We start from the raw sequence: 6,000 nt of genomic DNA, 5'->3' as shown, positions 1-6,000 counted from the left end.
TCATACTCGCTCAAACGTTGCCTTGAGGTCAAGGGCAGTCACTGTCCAATATATGTTTTGTCAGTGGCCGATGGTCTGAGGCACGGCTAGAGTACGTCATGTTAGCGAGGCAGATGATAGCATATTTTATGAAGGAGGGGATATGAGATCGGAAGCTCAGATCGGAAGGATGAATGGGGTAAAGGTTAATAAAAACTATATGCGGCCTGAGACAACAGCTTCAAATGGGAATGAGGTCGGTGGAGTTTATGGTAGTGCAAAAGATGATTGCTTCGGTGTTCTGTATGTTTAATTGGAGAGAAACATAGCTCACACAAAGCAGACAGCTGTCGTCTGATCACACAAAGCAGTGGAGGGTCAAGAACGATGGTGGAGAGCTGGAGTTGTCTGTTGTAAGCATACATGTGGAGGATAACCCCTTGTGTGGCCATTGGGAAGAATGTAGAAGTGGAAGAGGAGGATGCAAAGATCGTAAGTTCCGGGACTCGTGTTTGAACAGTGTTTGTAATGGAAGAAATAGCCATTGCTGGAGATGTTCTGGCAGTGATCTGATCGATGAGATCGGAACCAAGCAAGGGCAGTCCTTCCATAAGCGGCCAATGTCGGAGGTATGGAGCGTTCATGGTTTAGGTTTGATGTAGTTTTGCAGGAGTGTGGTGATGGTGGTTGCTTAGGTCATGAACAGATGTTAGCTGAGGATGATAATTTTAATTGTAAGGTGTTGGGAGGATTGAGATTTAATCAAAGTCAGTGTTTGCGACGGTGTTGGGCGAGCTGGACGAGTTGAGGTCTGGAGTTGTACAGCACCGTGTTGGATGGAAAGGAGTTTGAGGTCGAGGTGCCAGTTAGGAGTGAACCAGAGAGATATTGTCAGGAAGTGGCACAGTTCTAATTTTACAGGAGCCACTGTAGAATAAATCGCTAAACATGTGAAATAAAAATAACAGAGAGAGGAGTATCATTCTCCGAGTGACACCTACACTAAGTTATCAGCTGCAATCCTGCACACGGATGCAACTGTCCCCATGTAAAATTTCGCATTTTAACTGCTCATGTCCTTGTATTCAGTGCATACTGAAGATAAATCGTTGACATTTATAAGTGCATTGTTATAGATTAATATTATGATTGAAATTATTTTAAACCAGTAAACAATGCTCTGGATTATCGTGGGATCAATCTTGTTCGATTACCGTTTTCAGCAGATGTCTGATTAAGATAATGTGCTGGATTTTGTGATGTTTGTTTTCTATGCACCATTTGATTTACAAAACAGTCAAAGTTGCTGATGTAATGTGTTTGTTCACTTGACTGCCATTAATAACAATGATCAGGTGTATAGCCATGTCAGTGGAGACATATCCCTGTATCAAGCACAGCCTATTAGAATGGATCAGATCAGCGTGACTGCCAGGGCTGTGAGTTTCCGACCAACACAGGTCAGTGCTTCGCAGAGAAGCTAAATAACCAGCAATGCATCAGATGGAACGTATTTACTTTCCATTTCTTGCAGCCTTTGGAGTTTCCAGTAAGCAAAATCTTCCTCCAGCTGTTAGTGGTGTAAATTAGTAGTAATTTTACTGCCGTACCTGAAAGTGCTTTACTCCCTATATCTTTTACACTGCCGCGTGTTCAGTTTGATCAGTTGAATGATGGAGTGTCCCACGTGTCTGTTCATTTGGTCCTGTCGCTGCTGCCGAATAACTTTGATCTCTGTTCGACCATTCCTTGCATTATTATTGGTTTATTCTTTGTACTGAACGTATTGGTGCATGATGAGATATCTTCAGATTCTAAATGTATGAGTTTCTTTATGTCTGTCATGATTTTGTTAACTTAACACATGTGTTTTATTAGGTTAATGTCAGAACTATTTGTACTGGAATCAGGTGCGTAAGAATATAAGCAATAGGAGAAGGCGTAGGTCATTAGGCCCCTCGAATTTTCTTTACCTTTCTGTACGATCATTCCTGATCTGATATCGGCCTCAAATGCACTTTCCCGCTTCCTTTTCATCACCATTGAGTTCACTATAGTTCAAAATTCTCTCGATCATAGACTTGAACATAATCAATGGCTCAGCCTCCACAGCTCTCTGGGCTCGAGACTTCCAAAGATTCCTCACCCTTTTAGAAAATACATTCCTGCTCATCTCCTTCTGAAATTTCACTGTCCACTGGAGTAGTACCGGATGATTGGAGGATGGCAAATGTTTTTCCCTTGTTCAAGAAAGGGTATAGGGATAACCCTGAGAATTATAGATCAGTCAGTCTTACGTCGGTAGTGGGCAAATTATTGGAGAGGATTCTGAGAGACAGGATTTATGATTATTTGGAAAAGTATGGTTTGATTAGAGACAGTCAGCATGGCTTTGTGAGGGGCAGATCATGCCTCACAAGCCTTATTGAATTATTTTAAGATGTGACAAAACACATTGATGAAGGAAGAGCAGTGGATGTGGTGTATATGGATTTTAGCAAGGCGTTTGATAAGGTTCCCCATGGTAGGCTCGTTCAGAAAGTAAGGAGGCATGGGATTCAGGGAAAGTTTGCTGTCTGGATACAAAATTGGCTAGCCCATAGAAGTCAGAGGGTGGTAGTCGATGGAAAGTATTCAGCATGGAGCTCGGTGACCAGTGGTGTTCCACAAGGATCTGTTCTGGGACCTCTGCACTTTGTGATTTTTATAAATGACTTGGATGACAAAGTGGAAGGCTGGGTTATGGGATGACACGATGGTTGCTGGAGTTGTGGATAGTGTGGAAGGCTGTTGTAGGTTGCAACGGGACATTGACAGGATGCAGAGCTGGGTTGAGAAGTGGCAGATGGAGTTCAACCTGGAAAAGTGTGAAGTGATTCATTTTGGAAGGTCGAGTTTGAATGCGGAATACAGGCTTAAAGACAGGATTCTTGGTCGTGGAGGAACAGAGGGATCTTGGGGTCCATGTCTATAGATCGCGCAAAGTTGCCACCCAAGCAGATAGGGTTGTTAAGAAGGCATATGGTGTGTTCGCGTTCATTAACAGGGGGATTGAGTTTAAGAGCCACGAGGTTATGCTGCAGCTCTATATGGCCCTGGTTCGACCACACTTGGAATATTGTGTTCAGTTCTGGTCGCCTCATTACAGGAAGGATGTGGAAGCTTTAGAGAGGGTGCAGAGGAGATTTACCAGGATGCTGCCTGGACTGGAGGGCATGTCTTATGAAGAAAGATTGAGGGATCTCGGGCTTTTCTCATTGGAGTGAAGAAGGATGAGAGGTGACTTGATAGAGGGGTACAAGATGATGAGAGGCAGAGATAGATTGGATAGTCAGAGACTTTTTCCCAGGGTGGAAAGGGCTATCACGAGGGGGCATAATTTTAAGGTGATTGGAGGAATGTATCGGGGAGATGTCAGAGGTAGGTTCTTTACACAGAGAGTGGTGAGTGCGTGGAATGCGCTGCCAGCGGTGGTAGTAGAAGCAGATACGTTAGGGGCATTTAAGCGACTCTTTGATAGGTACATGGATGATAGTAGAATGAAGGGTAGGTAGTTATTTTGATCTTAGTGTCGGTTAAATGTTCGGCACAACATCGTGGGCCGAAGGGCCTGTACTGTGCTGTACTGTTCTATGTTCTATGTTCTAAATGCTCAGCCGATGCCCCCTCGTTCTGGATTCTCCCTCGAGGGGAAACAGCCTCTCACCATCCCCCTATCATGCTCCCTCAGACTTTAACATGTTTCAATGCTTCTCTCATACTTCTAAACTCGAAAGAGGATCTGCCCAACCTGTTCAACCTTTCGCCACACGAAAGCCCCTTCAACCAAGGAGTCAAATTGTGAACCTTCTCTGAACTGCTTTCGGTGCAAGTATCTTCTCCTTAAGGAGACCAAAACTGTACACAATAATCTAGATGTGGTCGAAGCAATGTTTAAAACAACTACCAGGCCATCAGGAGTTATGAAAGGTTTCACTTTGTAGAGCAAACCTGTCTTGGAATATTACTTCATAAAACTAATTTCGGTGATGATTGTTGACACAGCTCACAGTCTCAGTGTTTCAAGGAGAAAGTGCAGTTTCGTCCTTCCCCAACGTCATGTGTCAGTTTCACTGGGATTTCAGTATTTTAATTGGTCATCACTGTCGTTGCATCGTTTCCTTAATTGAATCTAACGCTGCTTCAAATGCAGCTGAACTGAGTTTGCTGCTGACACTTTGGCATCCCCTTCTCTGATTCACTGCGGATGAATTTATGTACTTCACTTGACTTCACTGTAATAGTAAAAATGTTAATTGTATGTTGTATCACTGTGCGTTGTATCTGTTTACATCCCGAGTCCTTCTTGTTATTTGAAGATTATAAAACTTAGTGTTATTGCTGTTTTGTTCATTGAACCAGCCCACATACTTACTCTGAACTTAAAAATTACAACAGAAAGAGTTTCAATTACTTTGAAATAAAAACAGAATGTGTTGGAAATACTCAGCAGGTCTGGCAGCATCTCGGTGGAGAGAAGCACAGTTAATGTTTCAGATCTGTGACCCCTCATCAGAACTGGCAAAGGTTGAAACAGAATTAGGTTTCAAGCAAGTGAAGGGGGCGGAGAGTGGTTTGGTGCTGAAGAGAACCGAAGGGAATGTGTGTGATAGGGCAGAGGCCAGGACAGATAAAATAACATAGTTGGCCTGAGACAACAGCAAAGAGGGTGTTACTGCTTCTGTTGAAAGACAAAGCATTCGTCCAGACAGAGTGTTGATAGGAGAATAATGAGCTACCCTGTCTGCATGAAGAACAGACAAATGGTTACAAAAATACAATACAATATAAAAAAACATAAAGACTAAAAAGGCCAGACATGCTCGGAAATTATTGAACTAGTGTTCACTCCGCAAGGCAGTAGACTTATCAGGTGCTGCTCCTCAAGCTTGCATTGATGTTCACTGGAACACTGCGGCAGGCCAAGGACAGAAATGTGGGCATGTGAGCTGGGGTGTGGTGCTGAAATAGCAAGCGACCAGAAGATCGGACTCATGCTTTCAGAGTGAGTGGAATTGTTCCACAAAGCGGTCACCCAATCTCCATTTGGTCACCCAATATAGAGACAACGCCATTATGTAGTGCAAGCGATGGTGTAGTGTCGTTGAACTAATAAGCCAAGCATTCGAATTTAATAAGCCAAGCGTTCGAATCCACCTCGGCAGAAAGTGGAATTTGATTTCATTTAGTAAATTTGGAATGGAAAGTTGATCTAATAATGATCATGAAACCATCGCCGATTGTTATAAAAAACCATCTGGTTCATTAATGCCCTTTTGGCAATGGACTCTGCGGTCTTTGTGCTGGTATGTGACAGCAGACACACAGCAAGGTGGTTGACTTCTGAAATAGTCCAACAAGTCAGTCAGTTGTATATAACTGCTAAGCAATCAATACGAATGAAACTGGAAAGAGGCAATAACCATCTCCAACAAGAGAGAATCTAGCCGTCTAAGCTTGACATTCAATGGCGTTACCAATGTTGAATTCCCCACGATCAACATACCGGGGGTTACCCGAAACAGAACTGGGGTCACCATTATGTTATATGTTACAATAATTCTCTCATACATTTTAACTTTAAAGTGTCCCGGCCCAGCCTGCTCAACCATTCCTCACAACGAAGCCTCTTCACACCAGAAATCAACACAACAAACCTTCTCTGAACTGCCCTCAATGCATATATATTATTCATGGAATGACACATAAATTGTACACAGTACTATAGGTATGGTGCTACCAACGTTCTAAGAACATTTTCACGTTGTGGAACTAGCCTGTCCTTTACTATCAATTCATAAATCTAATTTGGATGACACAGTTCACAGTCTGGCAGGCACCGAAGGTGGGGCAGGAGGGTGGGTGATGAATGCAGGAGCGTGGGCTTTTCAAAGGGGTTGGTTGTTTTCTGCTGGGACCCTCTCTGCCCCACAGATTGCCCACGGAGGCGGATCCCCAAGCACACAGGGAGGACACTTACTC

Source organism: Heterodontus francisci, unplaced genomic scaffold (assembly GCF_036365525.1).
Source record: "Heterodontus francisci isolate sHetFra1 unplaced genomic scaffold, sHetFra1.hap1 HAP1_SCAFFOLD_888, whole genome shotgun sequence".
Lineage (NCBI taxonomy): Eukaryota > Metazoa > Chordata > Chondrichthyes > Heterodontiformes > Heterodontidae > Heterodontus > Heterodontus francisci.
The sequence above is the reverse complement of the archived record's forward strand: the minus strand, read 5'-3'. Positions refer to the sequence as shown.